General features: G+C 43.9%; 1 long non-coding RNA gene across 1 annotated transcript in view; it reads right to left on the reverse strand.

The window, feature by feature from the left end:
- Positions 1 to 323: 323 nt before the first annotated feature.
- LOC307204030 overlaps positions 324 to 21,024 on the reverse strand; it is a 35,961-nt gene continuing 15,260 nt past the window's right edge. The window contains exons 2-3 of the long non-coding RNA XR_013833471.1: positions 10,002 to 10,124; positions 324 to 471 (exon numbers count right to left, since the gene is read on the reverse strand). This is a non-coding gene — a long non-coding RNA (uncharacterized lncRNA). The remainder of the gene's footprint in view (positions 472 to 10,001; positions 10,125 to 21,024) is intronic.

The raw sequence follows: 21,024 nt of genomic DNA on the forward strand, positions 1-21,024 counted from the left end.
ACATATATAATGCAATTAAAATATTCCTCAATTAACCTTCATTTGATACTAAATTGCTCACCATCAGAAGTAAATTTGTGACAGAAACACAGGTGTGCAGTCTGAGAAAGGCTCCCCTCCTTAACAACCCAGGAATCCATATAACTGCTGAGTTATATGGTAGGCATGCCGTTTGCTTTATGCTTGGGAATATAATTTGTGTGAGGGGTGTGGGGGTTTGGTTTTATTATGCGCAATTTACATTGTGCATTTTGTAAAGAAGATATTGCTCAGTTCTGCTGCATTCATAGTTTATTAGGAGGTAGGGCTGTGTTGGGGAAATCAGACTGTGTATCCTTGTTTTGCAGAGAATACGTGAGGTTATATAAACTGGGATTCTATTATATTTTGCTGGTTTACAGGCAGGTTGGTTTTATTTTCTATTGTCGCTGTTATTGTTGTTGCTTGTGTCCTGTTGGCAGAGTAGCAAACCTGAAAAATAAGAAATAGAATAGCTTCCTTAGCTGCAATAGTTAAACACCAGGAGCTACCAGCAAGATGTAGCAGATGAACTGAACTAGAAAAAGGGAGACATGGGTTCAAGTGTGACCTTCCTCCTCATCATGAAGCATCTCTCTCTATCCACCCCCAATCCTCCCTCACAGGCTCATTGTGAGGGTAAACTGGGTATAGTCTGAAGGTATGTGCATCCAGCATCTTTCTGAAGCTAAGCAGGTCTGCACCTGGTCAATGTCTGGATGGGTGACTGCCTAGGAACCAACCACTTTGTATCCTGCTTTGTAGTTCATAATGGAACAAAGGCAGGATATAAATGGAAAGAACAAACAAATAAAATGTGTGCAGGTGAATGATCTAGTTTGAAGACAGAGTGTAGGGATCCCCACACTTTAAGGAGTTGCTGCAAATATTGCAGATGAAACCCCTGAAAAAAATCAACACCCCTCCACCCACCCCAGGAATCACGGTGAGTCCAAAAAATCATACCAAATGACCTGCTTGTGTATGGATGGTTCCACTCCCTCAGTAGCCTCACCAAGAGGTATGGGATAGCTAGCGCAAATGAATCTTAGGCACAGATTTATAATATATATATTTCTAAAAGTAAAACTGAATTTGTTGAAGGAAGATTTAGTTTCCTTGGCATTCAATGCTAAACGGATTTTACTTTGTTTTATTTTAAAAGACACAATTTGTGTGCTGTGGTTGGCTTAAGAATAGAGATGGGAAGGCCTGGAAAAAACCCGGTAAAAATTGGGGGGAAAACCCATTTCCCCCATTTTTTTCTGGAAAAACTGGGGGGGGGGAGTGTTTGGAATATTCAAACTATATCAAACTGGTCCCCCCCACTTTTTCCAGACAAAAAACGGCTTTGAGATAAAACCCTACCCGCCCCATTTTCCTGGTTTTTCCCCAGGCCTTCCCATCTCTACTTAAGACACTATTAAGACACTATTCGGCATTTGATGTTTAAGTTCTGTAGATCAAATAAACTGAAACTGAAAAAGAAGATTCAAAAAAGATATCAAGTAAGCAACTCACTCAGCAAAGCATCCTTTCCCCGTTCTTTCTTGGTGAGATGCAATTTCAGTTGGTTCAAAGATTTCTTCTGTCCCACTCGTTAGACATCTCCCCCCCCCCCCCCAATATTTTCCTTTTTATAATTGTTCCTTTTTGTTGTCTGTGATGCTTGGGTCACACAGTTATGCTTTCTGACTGGATTGCAGTTTCTTTTTAAAGTGCCAGCGTGTACCATCCGAATCATGTTAACCAAGCAATAAATTTGCATAATGTAGATCCATAGTGCCTCATCAAATTCTCTCTTAAATGCTGTTATTGTCCACAAGCCGCTATAAATTCTCAATATTGCATCCATGTTAAATACTAAAGCCACAATGGTGTATATTGTATGCTAATTGCCTGCAGCACTGTGACTGAAGGAAAGAATTAACATTTCTCCCCGCCCCCCTTTCACTGTTGTTTATGAATGTGATAATCACAATGTAAAAATATAAGAATGGCCTGTGTTGGTATTCAGAGGCAATCTGTCCCTGATACTGGAGGCAATATAGCCATTTGATAGCCTTATCCTCCATGTCTTTGTCATCCCTGTTTTAAAACTTGCCAAGTTGGCAGCTGAAGTGTAGGTAGTTTCAGGCATGTCGCAAGACCGAGATTCAGCTCAAAAGGATTTATTGGAACATCAGGAACCAGAAGAACTAGAATGACAAATAGGAGCACTTGGCCCAGTATATATACACCTTAAGATGGCCCAGGCAAAACACAAACACCACCTATGATAGGTCGCCTTAATGCTGCAGTTAGCAAATCACAACACTGGCCCTATCTCAGCAGGGATTGGTTGCCTGCCAGCTACTAACAATGTCAATGGAGGGTTTTAGAATCCTCTCTGTCTTTTGTTATGCAGATGAAGCCCCTGAGCTCCAGGAGGCCTGAAGACCTGGCTTCAGTCTACAATGCCTGGAAACATAACAGCAGCCATCACTACATCTCTTGGTACTGAATTACACATTTTAACAATGCTCTGTGGGACAAAGTTTTTCCTTCTGTGTGTTCTGAATCTCTCAACATTCGGCTACATTGGATGACCCCAATGTCTGGCCTTGTAGAGATCCCTTTTTGCCCCTGACAAGCCCACTCACCTCAGGATTCAGTATCTGGCTGAATCTGATCCACACAGATTCCATGTCATGACATTTATCAGATGAAAATAGGGACATCCTATTCCACAACAGCAACAACAGTAATATTGTTATTTATTTATACCCTGCCCAACTGACTGCGTTGCTCCAGCCACTCTGGGTAGCTTCCAACATATATAAAAACATTTTAAAAAATTAAACATTAAGAAACTTTCCTATATAGGGATAGCTTCAGATGCCTTCTAACTCCATAAAGGTAAAGGTAAAGGGACCCCTGACCATTAGGTCCAGTCATGACCGACTCTGGGATTGCTGCGCTCATCTCGCTTTATTGGCCGAGTGAGCCGGTGTACAGCTTCCGGGTCATGTGGCCAGCATGACTAAGCCGCTTCTGGCAAACCAGAGCAGTGCACAGAAACGCCATTTAACTTCCCACTGGAGCGGTACCTATTTATCTACTTGCACTTCATGCTTTCAAACTGCTAGGTTGGCAGGAGCAAGGACCGAGCTCACCCCGTTGCGGGGATTCAAACCGCCGACCTTCTGATCGGCAAGTCCTAGGCTCCATGGTTTAACCCACAGCGCAACTCGCGCCCCTGTCTAACTCCATACCCTCCAACATTTCTTCAATGAAAACAGAAATGTCCTAAGGAGAAATGGGACATTCTGAGATCAAATAAAAAAACAGGACAGCTTCTGTATATCCGGGACTGTCCTTGGAAAGTAGGGACACTTGGAGGGGCCACTCTTGCTGTAACTGATTAATTTTTATATTTTTTCCTAGCAACATTATTCCTGCTTTTCTACTTAGAAACTTGGAACTTTTCCTTGAAGCCCCCCCCCCCTCTAATATGCAGTAGAAACACAGGTCATGTTGACACCTTATTACCTCCCACACATTCTTATCTAAGACTCGGAGTAGAAAGAATAAGTGTTATGCCTGGTTAATATATCAGTGGGAAGTCTGATGATGTTATCACCGTTTTGTGGATATGCAAATTATTTTAATGGGGTTTTATCTTTTCAGGGTTGTCATAAATTTGGATGCAGACAAAAATCCAGCTCTCATAACACACACACACACGGCAGAGATTATTTTGATTGCTTGAAATGCATTTTGAGTGAAAAACTATAGCCCTTTCCAGATGTTCAGTGGGCATGTATTGTGAATGTATCCTGCGTCCAAGTACCCTCTTGAAATTCTCTGTTTGTGAGTAGATAAATTGGATAATTCAGTTTGTTGAATTTCTCCAGGGGTATCCAACACTAGTCATACCTTTCCACTGAAAAATAATAACTTGGCTAAATTAAATCCATTAATGTAAATGGATCTACTCCAAGTAGACATTACTTGCCTATAATTCACAACTTATTTTTTCTACATTTTTGATGCTATTGTTGCTGCTGCTGCAAGTGAGAAAATTCTGCAAAGTTCATTTCTTTTTCCATGATGGAGGTGAAGAAAAGGAAAGTCTCAGGAAAAAAAAGTCTTCCCTTTCCAATACAGCTTTTCCCAAATGCAGACTAGGACCGCAGAGGGCTGGCAGGTGGATGTAAGGGTAGTGATTTGCATCAGATTCAGATGAATCCCCAGTTCTGAACCAAAGTGTGCCACTTCAGATAGATTTGGGGCTCCTCCAATTTGAAGCAGGGTCTCTCCAAAGTGTGTTGGAAATGCCAGACATTCAAATACTTCTGCCTCTGTTCTAAAAGGTAAAGGGCACCTGACCATTAGGTCCAGTCGTGGCCGACTCTGGGGTTTACAGTGGTACCTCGGGTTAAGTACTTAATTTGTTCCAGAGGTCCGTTCTTAACCTGAAACACTTCTTAACCTGAAGCACCACTTTAGTTAATGGGGCTCCTGCTGCCGCCGCACCGCCAGAGCATGATTTCTGTTCTCATCCTGAAGCAAAGTTCTTAACCTGAAGCACTATTTCTTGGTTAACGGAGTCTGTAACCTGAAGCATATGTAACCTGAAGCATATGTAACCCGAGGTACCACTGTATTATCATCTCGCTTTATTGGCTGAGGGAGCTGGTGTACAGCTTCTGGGTCATGTGGCCAGCATGACTAAGCCGCTTCTGGTGAACCAGAGCAGCGCATGTAAACGCCGTTTACCTTCCCGCCAGAGCGGTACCTATTTATCTACTTGCACTTTGATATGCTTTGGAACTGCTAGGCTGGCAGGATCAGGGACCGAGCAACGGGAGCTGACCACTTCACGGGGATTCGAACTGCTGACCTTTTGATCGGCAAGTCCTAGGCTCTGTGGTTTAACCCACAGTGCCACCTGAGTCCTCTGTTCTACATACACACACAAATTCACATTCACTGCTATTGAAAGACCTATCTGTCTCTGCCTCTCTCTTTCTCTGGGTGTGTATTTTGGCACCAGCTGAGTACAGCAACCATACCAAATCTTGGCAAGAAACAAATAAGGGAATGGGCTCAAATAGAGAAGAGATGCTCACCAAGCAAATGCAACTCATAGCATAGAGCTACAAAGCTATTTAGTTTATGTAGTTTCACAGCAATCGGCATGAATTTGAATGAGATTTTCCATCAAGAATAATGTAACAACATAACAAGAATCCTGCTTGATTTAGTCCGAAGGCCCATCCAGTCCAGCAGCTTTCTCATAGTGATCCAGATGTTCCTGGGATTCCCAGAAACAGGGCATGGAGGCAAGATCTATTTCCAATTATTGCTCCTAGCAGCTTGCACTCATTGGCTTATGGCCTCTGAACCTGGATGTTGCATATACAGTGGTACCTCAGGTTACATACGCTTCAGGTTACATACGCTTCAGGTTACAGACTCCGCTAGCCCAGAAATAGTACCTTGGGTTAAGAACTTTGCTTCAGGATGAGAACAGAACTCGTGCTCCAGTGGTGTGGTGGCAGCAGGAGGCCCCATTAGCTAAAGTGGTGCTTCAGGTTAAGAACAGTTTCAGGTTAAGAACGGACCTCTGGAACAAATTAAGTACTTAACTCGAGGTACTACTGTAACTATCCCAAGCAGGAGCTCCTAGTCATTGATAGATTTATTCTCCATAAGTGTGTGTGATCCATGTTGCTACGCAAGCTAGAGGCTATCAACACACCTTACAGCAATGAATCCCACAAATTAATTATGTGGTATATGGGGCTAATGTTAAATTACTTTTGTGCATGCACCTACAAAACAGCCTGACAGGCCTTGAACATCAACCACGCACATCAAAGAATCTCACTTTGCATTCATAGTCAGAGTAGGACTTGGGAAAATGATGCTTGGGTTCAAACAGTGGCAGAGGAAGCCGCTTGGGTGCCTGGGGTGGCACGCCCAGTGGCGGGGTGAGCTGCCCATAGGGGTGGGGTGAGGGCGGGGTGAGTCGCCCATAGGGGTGGGGCACACTGTGGGGCCTCTGGAGTCTGCCTGCCTCCTTCCACTCAGCCGCCCTACAGCTGGGGGGTGGGGAGGCAGTGGGCAGACCGTTTGGGCAGTGCAGGCAGGAGAGACATGTGGCTTGGGCGTGCTGCAGGCCCCGCAATGAGTGCTGCCCAGCATATTGTCACCCCCTTCAGTGGGGGCACTCCGCACCCCCTTCCTATGCCCCAGGGTTGAAATACACCCAACCATTATGAAAGGAAGAAATTTGCGTGCCAAATCAGGTAATTACAAATCTCAGTAACATTCCTGAGTTCTTATATCGCATTCCAACCAAGGCTGTCTCAAAAAACACTGCAGATGTTAGGCTGAATCATCATTGGACAAGCCCTGTTCATTTTAAGCACCTGATTTGTCCTGGTAGTAAGAGTTTTGACTGCTTGCAATCAACTCTAAATCTTATCTGGCTTCATAGAAGTAAATTCCTGGATCCCTCTTGGAATTGACTGCCCTACTTCCATTTATGAAACTGCAAAGATTTGACCTAATTGAATTGCATTCTTTCCCTCACCTTTGGGGATAGGTTTCTACTGCACATCTCAGATGCTCACAAGTAAAATGTGAAGAACAGCAGTAGCCAATCTAATCACATGGATAAAAAAATGCGGGGAACAGAGAATTTGTGCCTTCAAAATATTACTCAATTAACTTTGCACTTTTAATTTCTCTTAAATGAGCTAACCACTGGTCATGGTGGTCAGAGAGGTCATGAAATCAGATCCACAGGGCAAGCTTTAAGAGTGATACGGGACACTGCAATAATAGTCTCATTATAACTGTATACCCCAGAGCTGTTTTTTTGCTGATACAAAATTTTGCTCTTGTATTGAGAGGAAAATAGAGAGGGAGAGAAATCTCAATGCCCAGTGCATCTATACTGATTCCTGTTGCAATCTCTGGGAACCATCAGTAATGACCTATTAAAGACTGTGTTTCAGCTGTTGGTCAACCATTCCTTTGTTAGCCAACCACCCCCTTGCTGGTTCGATTGCTATTTAATAGTCTAGGGCAGGGCCAGGGGGCAGGGAACCCTTTTCATCCTGGAGACCACACTGCTTTCTAGGCAACCTTCTGGGGGCCATGTGCTATTGGTGGGTACCTAGAGGAAAAAGGAGTGGAGCAATGGATGTGATTTTTACCTTTGTATAGTTGGCTAGTTTCTACACCCACCCACCCCTATCCTCCATGCAGACAAGCAAGAGGTGTTATCAGAGTTCAAAGGCACATTTCGTCCAGGCAAAAACTGAAACAGGGCTAGGGAGGGGTTTGGCAGTTCTGAAAAGAGTTCTGAGGGGCAGTTAGAGAGACCTGGAGGTTCCCCACCTCTGGGGTCTGAGGTTCCTCACCTCTGTCTTAGGGTGACTGGCTGATATTTCATCCATGGGAGCAAATAGATGGAGATCTCTCTGTGTTTTTGAATGGTATGTTGTTTGCTATCCAGTCAGTGGTGTAGCACAGGGGTGGTTGCCTCGGGTTCAAAATTGTTAGGGGGAACAAAATTTCTTTTCTTTTATTCTTTCTGAATGTTTTTATTCAGTTTTACAAAAGTAAGCATCAAAATCATGCCACACATCAATAAACACAACAACAACAACAGCACCACTGTCTCACCTATGTATGTAACAAAGCACATTGCACAAAATTTCAACATGCAGTGCTGCCTCAATAAAGTTGTGTGTGCTTCCATCGCTGGGCTCCATCGAAAATGGCTTCTCCGTGTAAACCAGGAAATGACCTCTTCAGACAACAGAACGATTCTTCTTATCTCTGTGGCTACTATCTTGTGGCCACACAGACACCATTAGGCAGTTGAATGTGCATGCGTGCTCCGTCCACTTCCCAACCCCTGGGTACTGGCAACCCACGCTACACCACTGTATCCGGTTCAGAAAATGCTGTGGACCAGAGCTTCAAGGTTGCTGTTGCTTCAGCAATGACTTGGTTTAGACTGAGCTGGAGGCACCACCTCTTTATGGTTGTCATACAGGCTGTTGCTTACATGAGCTTTCCTTTCCTCCTAAGTAGACACATCTGTAGCCAATTGGGCACTTCTCCAGTGGCCCAAGAGCTCTTGCTTGGTGTGTCATTCCCCTCTGATCCTAGAGGTAAGGAATGTGTGTCTAGTGCTGGCTGGGAACCCAGGAAAGCGGTGTGAACACTTTAAGTCATGTAGCTAAAAGGTATGAAGGGTTCCCTGCATCTGCAAAGCAATCTAGGGTATGCGTTGTCCTGCTCCCCCTGCTCCTCCTCTGAGGTAACTTGAGGTTTCAGGCCTGGACAGGACTGAAGCCTGACACATACTCCATCAGTGTTTTGGGGCAGTGACTTTGGGTGCTTTCCAAATGTCACTCTTTTGGAGATGGGGTCCAATCACACACTGACAAATTCAAGTTGCACAATTCAAGTTGATTTGGTGTTCTTGTGTAACAAGCCTGCTTCCCCTCAAAATCAGACTCTTTTTTTGAAAGGAAAATAATGGAGAAATGCATTGGAAAGGGTGGGATGACAGTTGCTTAAGATTTTGTAATGCAATCCCACAAACAGATCCAAATGAATGTTCAATAAGCAGCTGATGTGCAAACAAATCAGTATGAAAGAGCAACAAACAGGTTGACTCAAAGTGACCACTCTCACTTATCTACTTATTTGGTCTAGGTTTTAGAGGATGGGAATGAAGTAATGAAAGAGCAAGTATATTTATTTGATTTGGAACAAATCTTATTTTGTTTTGCTGATTCGTTTCCTGTTTCGAGCCTTTGAGGCAAAGCTCAAGATCAGTCAGATCAATCAATGCATGAGCCAGGGTAATAAATACTTCCCCCTTTTCCCCACAAATATTTACAACCAAAGTTTGCTCAATCATTCCAAATTCAAAACCCCTGAAGGAAACTTATGCAAAACTTTCAGTGGTTTTTTAAAATGTGGGACAATGTTATAATTAACACTTTTACCTTATTCCATAAACAGCAATAACAATAAATAATATCAGCTTCAGAAACGTGTTCCTCTTTAGTATTGTGCCTTTGTCCTAAAATTATCCTTGTGCAACATCTTTAGAACTGGCTGGAGGGGGCCCCATCTGGGAAGTAGTTTGTTAAGAGTGCTGAGAGTTGTTAGACCAAGTATTCCCTGGGAAGACCTCCCTGAATTGTTTAACCATTCTGGACATTCAAGCTCTGCGAGGGGAATAGAGGTCTCCTAACAACTCTCAACACCCTTAACAAACTACACGTCCCAGAATTCTTTGGAGAAAGCCATGACTATTTAAAGTGGTGTGATACTGCTTTAAATGTATAGTGCAGATGGTATCAGAAAGAATACAACCTGCTGAATACAAAACAGGTGATTAAATTTAGATCTTAGAATCATTTGGTAACTTCCTAATGTCTTGTTCTGCCTGTTTGTTTCTGCTTTAAGCCTTGGATGTTTTCTGCATGCTTAGAATCACATTTAATCACACCTTTGTGATCTCCAAGCAGTATAAATAGTAGTTCTTGTGGATGTGTTTCCGCTCCTAAACAGCACAGCACATTATGGGTTTTGTAATCTTAAGCTAGCACAAATAGCAAAACACTCAATAAGAAGCACTCAATAGATACTGTGCAGTCCATCTGGATTTTGGTGAGCCTCCTCTAATTTTGGAACACAATTGAAAAGCTAATGTAAGCTAAAACTGTGCTGCCAAGTTGTATTTTCGATAGAATTTAGCAGCAACTGTTGATATGCTCATAGCAGATGGAACTTAGATTCTCCACATTTATGTTGGTCCATGCAAAATGAGAATAAGCCCTCAGTTCTGGTTTGTTTTGTTTTCTGTACCAGCCAGTATCAAAGAAGACAATATAGCAAATCATTATAATGTACCTAAGCAATTGTGTAGTGCTCTACAGAGATTAAAAGTGATCCCTTACCCTTTCAATAATGAGTTCATGCCCTGAAGGACGAAGTCTTGTTGTCCTCATCCCTGGCCTCTTTGCTACAACTGTTATTATCAGCTGTAAATGTTTCCATGAAGCATTAGGTGCTTTGGTCAACTGCAATAAAATAATTCTGTATAAGCAATGATAGTGCAGTTGTTCCCAGAATATTTCCGTGTCTGAAAAGTCTTACTTTCAGAGAAATGTTTCCAAATGGTGCGCCTGTCAAATTGAGAATCAGTGTGGTCATGTAAGTAGAGTGTTAAACATAGAACATGGATGCTACCCTGAACTCCTTGGATAAATAAGGGATAAAAATGTGATTAACAATACAAAACAAGTACATCTGGGGTCACTTGTGTCAAGTCTGACTTTCAAGTACATGATACATCCTCATTATATCTTCAGTCTTGGATTTACACATTTTATTAATTTATTCTGGGTACTTTATATACTGCCATTTACTGTAATAGTATTGTCAAGTTCAAGTTCCACGTTGGATCTTACGGAGGAAGAGGTGAGGCTGGCCAGAAGTTTCAGGACCATGGATAGTTCCAAGTGAGCAGTTTGCTCTGACAAAGGATGGGAGCAGACTGTGGTCCAGACTTCTCCAGGGCCAACTGTTTAGGCTGTGGTCCAGACTTCAAGGGTTAACCCTCTGGCTTGAAGACAGGCAGCCCTCCTCTGTTCCATAGTTACCTCCTTGGGCCATAGCTACCTCCTGGACTGGTGAAATGTGGTGGGAGGAAAAATGTGGTGGGGTTGCGGCGCTCATCTCGCTTTATTGGTCAAGGGAGCTGGCGTACAGCTTCCAGGTCATGTGGCCAGCATGACTAAGCTGCTCCTGGCAAATCAGAGCAGCGCACGGAAACGCCGTTTACCTTCCCGCTGGAGTGGTACCTATTTATCTACTTGCACTTTGATGTGCTTTCGAACTGCTAGGTTGGCAGGAGCAGGGACCGAGCAACAGGAGCTCACCCTGTCACGGGGATTTGAACCACCGACCTTCTGATCGGCAAGTCCTAGGCTCTGTGGTTTAACCCACAGCGCCACCCGCGTCCCTTGATCCATTTTCTTACACACACACACAATTTAGCTAAAGTAGCTATATAATAACTAGTCTAATCCTATAAACTAACCCCACCTTTCATGTCAATCTCCTCAAAGCTCATTGTTTTACCATTTGCTGCGAGATCCATTTTAACTTCTAGTCTATTGTGAACACAGCAAATCTCATGATGCAGTGCAGATGTAAGAAGCTCAGTGTGGATCTGAAATGTTTGGGGAGAATCTATGACATACCTCTGGATTAACAGAACTTGGATGAGAGGAATTTTAAGTTTTTGTGTTCTCATGCTTCTCTTTGAGCAGCACAGCAACTGATTTGACATGCAGGAAATTATCATATGAGCAAGAACTGAGTGTAGTCCGTACTCAGTAAACTCTGTTATGATTTATACTCCTTGCTTCTTTTCCAGTGCTTCGGAGGCCAGAACAGAAACTGAGTTAGGGATCACAGAAGTGATACAAACAGTAATCTCATTAGACGAGAAAATCTGGAGTTCACTCAGCTATCTACAGTGGTACCTCGGTTTAAGAACAGTCCGGTCTAAGAACGATTTGGTTTATACACTCTACAAAACTGGAAATAGTGTCTTGGTTTGAGAACTTTACATTGGTCTAAGAATGGAATCCAAATGGTGGAAGGGCACCGGTGGCGGGATGCCTCATTAGGGAAAGCGCGCCTCGGTTTAAGAACGGTTTTGGTTTAAGAACGGACTTCTAGAACGGATTAAGTTTGTAAACCGAGGTACCACTGTATTTAGGAAAGGGTGTGCATTGATGAACTTTTATCCATTCTTGCTGCCGCCACTTAGTATTGCCCACACTTAACACATAGGACTACACACCACACTGAAATTACACTGTGGCTTTAACCTCCTGTTGTAACCAAGAAGTGGCACCTGAGTTTACTTTTTTCCTCCTTCCTCCCATTCCCGTTGCCTTTTGTGTTATGTCTTTTAGCTTGCAAACCTGCCTTATCACTGACATTTGAGAGCTACTTTGGGAGCATCTTTATTCCTGAGGAGTGGGTTAAATGCTTATAATGTAATGGAGCACCAAAGGCACATCTCTATTGGAGCTTCCTGCAGTCTTAGCTCAGCACAGAAGTGCACAAGGGAAAAATAATTTCATTTCCCAATTAGTTTTCACTTTAGGCGTTTAATTCATTTAGTTTTCCAGTTGTTTCAATTGCATCCATTTCATTTTTTGTTTCCCCCCCATTGATTTTCATGGGAGCCCTAGTTAATGTTCTGCTACCAGTAACTTGGTCTTTCTCATCCAAATAGCATGACATTGCCGTGAATTCTCTTATCACTATAGGGGATTGGATTTCAGATAGTTAAAGGATCCTTTTCACTGCCCTCCCCCTGCCCCACATCACATAACATTGTGACCTGTTGCAGTGACTTTCATATTTTTATCCCATTAAACAAATGTATAACAGACTGGAGAAAAAAGAAAGAAAGGATTTTCATTTAGAATGCATTTATTTATTTTCATGAACGAAACAAATGAAATCCATAGGGCTCATTCATTTCATTCTCCTTTCATTTTCCTTTTTATACGCATTTTTTTTCCTTGCCCCAACATCCTCAACCTGGTGCCCTCCAGGTATTTAGGACCACAGCTCCCATCATCCCTAGTTAGTATGGCCAATGTAGGGCATCTGGTTAGGAATGGCTCCTTTATCATGGGATCCTGGTTCAGCCCTGGTTTTTCACTGTGTCTTCTCAATGCAGGACCTGGAAGTTCTCAGAGGCTGTGACAGAGAAAGGAGAGAAAACAGATGGAAGGCAGAGCTTTCCAAGTTTTGAGAATATTTTCTGACTTTCAGCTATTCTGTTAGATTAATCAAATCTGGTATGTGGAGAAGACGGGGGGGGGGGGGGGATAAGAGTTCTACTGAACCCGTGCCTTTCCGTGTGATTAAACAGAACAGACCTGCTACTGTGGAGTGTTTTTTGCCATGCAAAATGACACACAAATAATAGCAACTTAAGGCAGCTGACATCTCCAAGCCTCTTACGAGCCTAATTCCGTATATATCTTAATTCAACATAATGCTTCCATGAATAGGGACAGAGCTAATTCTTGCTGAACTTAATTTACATCAATGTCTAGTCTGGGAGAGCATTATGTCTTCCAACTTCAATTTGCATGACTGGCAAATGGGCCCCCAGCTCAATGGGAAGCCTGGGCAACCTGACCAGGCGCCAGCTTTTGTTAGCAGCTATTTAGAAGAAATAGGAAGGAGAGGTGGAGGAGGTGACTGCTGCTATGGTATATACTCCTGCTGCCTAACTAGGTTCTGTGTCAAGGATTCCGAAAGGAGCGGCAGTTGTATATTTCACATCGACAGGTGCTATTATTATGACATGATGTATGTCGTGCCTTTTGCAAGCCTCAAGGCGTTGTTAGCAAATTACAAGCCATTAGAGCCAGACAGAGCTCAGCAATTTTCCTTCTCAGGGGGATGTGCAAATATTCACTTTGGTTCAGGTCCAGCTGAGTTTGCCTCCTTTTCTACTTTGGCTTTGATTTCCTTCTTTGAGCTGAAAACAACAACAGCAAACTAGTTGTAACTCAAGAAAATCCATCAGTTTCCATTGAGCTCTGCGTCTTTTGTTCAAAAGCGGAGGCTTGGATTTCACAAAGCCATAATGAAATCTGCATGTTCACTTGAAACTTGCTGGAAAGGAAACGGGAGGTTTGGCCCAGGAGCTGATAGTTATCAACTGCCTAAAGATCACCAGAATCATTTTTAGTGACAGGCTGTGTTCACAATTCTGTTTATTGTGTACTCTCTGTGTTTCCACTTTTCGGGTTTTAATCTGTGTTCGCACTATGGCAGTGGCGTAGCATGGGGGAGGGTGGCTGTGATCCCGGGTGCATTTTTTGGAGGAGGCGCAACCAGGAGCCCTCATGGCATACTCCCTCATTGGTGCCTGGCTCCAGTGTGCAAGAGAGCTCAAAAGGTTTGCACCCGGGTGTGTGTGTGTCAATTCTTATTGTATCTTTCTCAGCATGGCTATTTAATGATGTCAGTTTGTTTTGGTACTTGAAGTATATTGGGAGACTGACTGTGTTATTCTCCCTATGCATCCTCCCTATGCCCTTTGCTCCCTACCCCTCTCCTTGGAATTTGTTCCTGCCTAATACCTCCAGGGAGGGATGCGGGTGGTGCTGTGGCTTAAACCACAGAGCCTAGGACTTGCCGATCAGAAGGTTGGCGGTTTGAATCCCTGCGATGGGGTGAGCTCCCGTTGCTCGGTCCCTGCCCCTGCCAACCTAGCCATTTGAAAGCACGTCCAAGTGCAAGTAGATAAATAGGTACCACTCCAGTTGGTTTGCCAGAAGCAGCTTAGTCTTGCTGGCCACATGACCCGGAAGCTGTACGCCGGCTCCCTCGGCTAATAAAGCGAGATGAGTGCCGCAACCCCAGAGTCGGTCACGACTGGACCTAATGGTCAGGGGTCCCTTTACCTTTACCTTTAAGACATCCAGGATCACTCTGTTGGAAAGGAAACACTTTGGCAAACTTGGAGGATAAAACAAAAGATGAGATTATTATTATTACTACTACTACTATTATTATTAATACAGAATGCGGCAGATAGAGTGGTAACTGGGAGTGGCTGCTGAGATCATATAACATTGATCCTGAAAGACCTACATTGGCTCCCAGTACATTTCTGAGCACAATTCAAAGTGTTGGTGCTGACCTCCTGGACATTTGACGGTCTATTGATCCCTGTGCCACCACTGTGCTCGCTTCCCCGCTGCCACCAACCTGTTTCTCTTGGGTACACACTGAGTCCAGACAGTTGTTAAAATTAAACCAATTAAACAAGTTTATTTTATAAGCATTAACAAGTTTATGGTTTCAGATAATTTTCTTGTCAGTTTCTTAACCTTAGTTTCTTTACTGGCCTATTCCTTCCTAATACCGTCTGTCTGATTATCTCAACTGTCTGACTGACTCCTCTTAACAGATTCTCTCACTCTATCACATCAGACTACGGTAACTCAACCCACAGACTTATCCTCCCTCTCTCTTCTCTAACTCTAGACTGACTTCTTAACAACTCTAACCCTAACTCCTCCCCTTGGGTTCATTTTACAATTAGTTAACCCTTTCCTTATGAACCCAGTACGATGTCACACACCTGGGAGGGCAAATGCCACACCCTCCCATCAGATGAAATTAACAACTATCCGACTTTTAGAAGACATCTGAAGGCAGCCCTGTTTAGGGAAGTTTTTAATGGTTGATGTTTTATTGTGTTTTTAATATTCTGTTGGAAGCTGCCCAGAGTGGCTGATAGGCCCAGCCAGATAGGCGAGGTATAAGTAATAAATTATGATGATGATGAAGACCATTTAATAGGACAACCCTATTTTCACCAGAGAAATGTTGAAGGGTATGCATAGGTGGGGTTAATTCTCTGGAGCCTCAGATCCTGAGTCTCCTGAACTCAGGCAATTCCAAGCTAAACTGGCATGTGCCTTGTTGAGATTGCTCACTGATCTCCCTTCTCCAGTCTCCCCTTTTGTTGTTGCTTCAGATTTGGGGAACTGCCCCTAAATTGGGTTCCTCCCCGCCCCCGCCCCCCGGCACTACTGTATGTAAACTGCTTTGTGCTCCTTAAGTCACATGAATCTAAGTGGGATGGCAGGTTCTCTGGCTGCAGCCTCCTTTCCCTTCCTTAAATCCTGGCTGCAGAGGACAGCCAAAGAAAAGCGAAGGAGGAAAACCTGACAGCATCCCAAAGTTTGCATCTGTCAGATCATGTCGCAGCAATTCCTTCTCATTTTAAAACCAATTGTTTCGAAAAGTGGTTTGGTTGTTAGAGAATAAATGTGTTAGCATCTGGCGTGTGCATGTACTAGGGAACAAAATTCTTGCCTACCTTTTAAAATGCTAATAAACTCCCCACTTAGTGTAGCTGGGTCTTTTCTTCCTCCACAGTCTTTTAAATGTTTGGAACATTTGTTCCAAAGTAAAGTACATGAAGAGAGACCTTGGGATTTTCTTTTCTGGTTTGTGTGTGTGCTCATTCGTGTGCATGTATGATAGAGGAGATCATTCCTTCCTAGGTACTGGATTCTTATCATTCCCCAAGACTCACAATGGGAACAATGTTCTGAACTACCTTTCTGACAAACAATCACATTGAATTATTCATTGGGTGTGTTTTTCACATCCTTTTTACAGCCTCCGCAGAAATGATGCAAGTTGACTCCTGACACAATAAGCAGCAGCCATCTGTTCACACAAGCATCTCCCCTCCCAAGTTTGTTAGCAAAATCATTCAACTAGCACTTCTGACCCCCCTCCCCCCGCCTTGATGTGATACTGAGGAAGAGCAAGCATGCAGCAACTGGGACTCAGATGCAAATTCTGAGATTCAGTTGCTGGTGCCCAATGACTGGGGATGCACAGGGTGGGGAAAACTTTTTCAAACAGCTGATCTGTACTTTGTTTTCCGGAGCAGGAATGGAAGGATCTGTCAATTTTAGTTCTCTTAGTTTCTCAGTTTCCCGATCTTAGATTCAGTTCTCCATGTTCTGCAACATTTTGTGATTTTGTATTTTGTCCTCAGTATTTTAGTGCAAACACATTTTCATATGCTGCTTTGACTAATATATACATTTTTTATCTGTTAATTTCACCAATATATTCAGTTTTATGCACACTTTCCCCTAATATATGCACTTCCGTGCACATGGTTTGGTAGATGAACTGTATAGCAAAAGTTGGATGAGTGTGAATGTCAAAGAATAGCTGAGTTTTAGTTCTCATATTGTTTCTGAAAATGTGAATCTGATAGATCTGGCTTCAAATGAGATGTGAATTAAATCCCCTGCAGCCCTACTCAGGATACAAACTCTCTTGTTCAATGTTAACAGCCAAAAGGATGTGGAAAAAAGCAGAATTTTTCTGAACTTTGGTAGAAAGATCATGGAGTTGGAGAGAGGGCTTTACAGGGCATTTAGTCAAGTAAAGTTCAGCTCCCCCCCCCCGATGTTGTTGAATTATAACTCCCATAATCCACACCAGGCTTAGCCAATTGTCAGGGTTGATGAGAGTTGTAGTCCAATAACATCTGGATACCCAAGATTGAAGGACACTATGTCAGTTTTCATTTCTTGGTACAGAAAGTATTGATCTGATGTGCAGAGATCTTTCCTATTCTACTTAATCCAAGAGGCTTCTGGAAGCTTCTCTGTGTGAAAGAAGCAAGCAGAAGGTTCATGATGTTTGGGTTATTTCTTCAGAGAAGCTGAGTGCAGCTGGTTTAAACTGGTTCTCTTATCTCTTTCTGTCAAGGTCATGGTGGCTATAATAATAGGCCAGAAGGAGCCTGGGTTTCACCTTTCTCTTTCTGTCTCTTTTCCTTCTGGTGTGGTGTTCTGTACATAGTATGCTATAGGGTTAAGGTTTAGTCTTACTATAAGTTATTGGAAGTTTAAGTCTGCTGCAACTGGATTTCTTATGGACAGGGCCAATCCTGAATGTATTGGATCTGTAACCATTATGCTCATTTGCCTTCAGTAGCAGTAAAGCTCTGCCTCTGGTCTATTTCTGGGAATCCTGCAAGTGTTTACTCTGCTAACTATAAACTGGAATCTGCTCTGGATCAATATTGAGTAGCATTTCAATTACACACTAATCAAGCCCAACCAGAGATAGTGCATCCCCAACAGATGTCTGCCCCACCTCTCTATGAACACCTCCAGCAAGAGAAAAGTCACCACCACTCACCTATGGTAGTTGCCAGTGCTCATTTTCTGGTGGTGCACAATGATACACTGTACCTCCACCTTTGGGGATGGGTGGGTGGGTGGGTAGATGGCAGGAAGGCTCTCAGACTCCATCAGAACATTGCTCTTTCTTCCCCAAATCCAGGAAACATTTGCCCAGCTTAGGGAAGGAGGCACGATGCTCTGACAGAGTCCTGGAGACCTGCTGCCTCCTTCTAAAAGCTGGGCGGAAGAGGCCTCTTCACCTGGGTGGCAGGTGGGTGGGAAGGCAAGGAAGCATCAAGCAGCTAACCCGCCATCACCGTCCAGTCTTGGTATCAGGCCATGCCCCTCCTCCATGTGCTGACCCCTCCCCCTGCTTGCTGGTGAGTACCTGCACTTTTTTTTCTTAGGAAAAAAGCACCGGTGGCTGGTTTCATTGTCAAACTGTGTGCCACCCATCGAGGCATCTCGCCTAATAGCCATCCAAAATTTGCTCTCTTGCAACTTATCCCCAGGTGAATATATATTGAATATAAACTTCATTATGAGATGGGACTAACCATAATTATAAGGAATGTGCAGCAAGCTCAAGATTTGGTTCAGATCCCAGTATGATGCTTTGGGAGACAGCCTGCCTCAGACCACATCCACACCACGCACTGAAAGCAGCGTCATGCCACTTTTAACAGCCATGACTTCCCCAAAGAATTCTGGGAACAAACTGTAGTTTGTTAAGGGTGTTGATATGTGTTAAAGGGAAAGGTAAAGGGACCCCTGAACAATTAGGTCCAGTCGTGACCGACTCTGGGGTTGTGGCGCTCATCTCGCTTTATTGGCCGAGGGAGACGGCGTACAGCTTCCGGGTCATGTGGCCAGCATGACTAAGCCACTTCTGGCGAACCAGAGCAGTGCACGGAAACGCCGTTTACCTTCCCACCAGAGTGGTACCTATTTATCTACTTGCACTTTGACGTGCTTTTGAACTGCTAGGTTGGCAGGAGCAGGGACCGAGCAACAGGAGCTCACCCCGTAGTGGGGATTCGAACTGCTGACCTTCTGATTGTCAAGCCCTAGGCTCTGTGGTTTAACCCACAGCGCCACCCGCGTCCCGTTGATATGTGTTAGGATACTCCTATTTCTCCCACAGAGCTACAAGTCCCAGAGTTCCCTGGGAAGAAGGACTGGGAGAGAAAGGGAGAAAGAGGGTCTCCTAAGGCCTTTCAACTCTTCATCCGTTTTAAACAAAAACCAAAAACCACGAGCTAAAGCCTGGGCAGCCCACCTAACTTTTAAGTTGTCTTCATTTGTAGCTAACCATCTCCTCTCCTTGCACTGAAGTTGGAATAGCTTTTCCCAACTCTAATAAGTATGTTAGTAGCATCATCTGTTGCTATGGAAATGATGTGCTAAAATAGCCTCTTTGTTGTTACATGTGCCACATTAAATGCATTTTCACAGATTGATGGGGTCCTTCTCCTTTAGCAGCCACCCCAACCTCCAGCAGGCTAGCTATCAAAACAGGCCCAACTGGGGAGCGAGAAATCACCATCACTTCTCGCAGATGCTTGCTTGAACCAGATACCACATCGAGGATGGAGAGAACTAGATAGGATTTTAGTGGTAGATAAAACCTGTTTTTGTTTTGCTGTGCCTTTCAGTGCTAGTAGTATCGCACTTGTTACTTTTCAGCTATGAGAGGCATTTTGAAACACACCAATTTGTAATTTTAATATGTGTATTGTGCATTTTGATACAGTGGTACCTCGGGTTAAGAACTTAATTCGTTCCAGAGGTCCGTTCTTAACCTGAAACTGTTCTTAACCTGAAGCACCAGTTTAGCTAATGGGGCCTCCTGTTGCCGCCGTGCCGCCGGAGCACAAATTCTGTTCTCATCCTGAAGCAAAGTTCTTAACCCGAGGTTTCTGGGTTAGTGGAGTCTGTAACCTGAAGCGTCTGTAACCTGAAGCGTATGTAACCCAAGGTACCACTGTATTACTTATTGTATATTTGGCAAGATATTGTAAGCTACCCAGCAGCCTTTTGGTGAAAGGCAGGACATAAATGCTATGCATCCATATATACTGTTGAAGCCTTTCTTCTGTACTCATCTTTTTTTTTTAAAGTCTAAATGGAGTGCAGAATACTGTACATTATTCATAAATGAATCAGATTTTGTTCAGTAGTATGTGGCAACTAGAGGTATTTGGCACTGCCAGAATCCGGCTTTAACTGGCACAAGTCTTATGGCTTCCATTGAGCAGCCATTTTGGAAAGATTTCCACAAATCAGTTCCAAGGTATGAGGTGGGAACCACTCAAGTCCATGGTGCAATGCTTCCTTGCGCACAGACTCGCCCAAGTGCAGTGAGTGTGGTCATTTTTGCTTGTGATCTACCCTGCTAGGAAGTGGGGGGCAAAGTAGCACAGGGCAAATGCATGGCTCATAGGCAAGATGGCTATGCTGTACCTCCACTGTCGGAGGCAGTATGCCTTGCTGGAAATGTCAGGTATGGAGAGTGCTGCTGTGCTCGAGTCCTGCTTGTGTGCTTCCTATAGGCATCTGGCTGGTCACTGTGAGAAAAGAGTAATGGACTAGATGTCTCTTTGGTCTGTTCTGGGGTGTAGCTAGGGGTCTTTCCCATCACTTCTCTCCTGAGCCTTTGAATCTGAGGTTCTGGCGATGGAAGCTGGGGCTGCCTGCATGCAAGATATGTGCTAACCACTGAGCTATGAACTCCTTCCATCACTCATAAAGGTAAAGGGACCCCTGACTGTTAGGTCCAGTCATGACGGACTCTGGGGTTGCATCTTGCTTTATTGGCTGAGGGAGCCGATGTACAGCTTCTGGGTCATGTGGCCAGCATGACTAAGCCACTTCTGGCGAACCAGAGCAGCGCATGGAAATGCCGTTTACCTTCCTGCCGGAGCAGTACCTATTTATCTACTTGCACTTTCAAACTGCTAGGTTGGCAGGAGCTGGGACTGAGCAACGGGAGCTCACCCCGTCGCGGGGATTCAAACCGCTGACCTTCTGATCAGCAAGTCCTAGGCTCTGTGGTTTAACCCACAGCGCCTCCTGCATCCCTTTCCACCACTCATGTTTTCTAGCAATTCCCTGCATTGGCACATCAGGGGAAGGCTGAGTTAGAATCAGGAGGGGCTGATGCACGTGCTTTTTTTTTAATGTGCAGACTCTTGGCTTTCAT

Source organism: Podarcis cretensis (genome assembly GCF_951804945.1).
Source record: "Podarcis cretensis genome assembly, chromosome: 15".
In the NCBI taxonomy this organism is placed as follows: domain Eukaryota; kingdom Metazoa; phylum Chordata; class Lepidosauria; order Squamata; family Lacertidae; genus Podarcis; species Podarcis cretensis.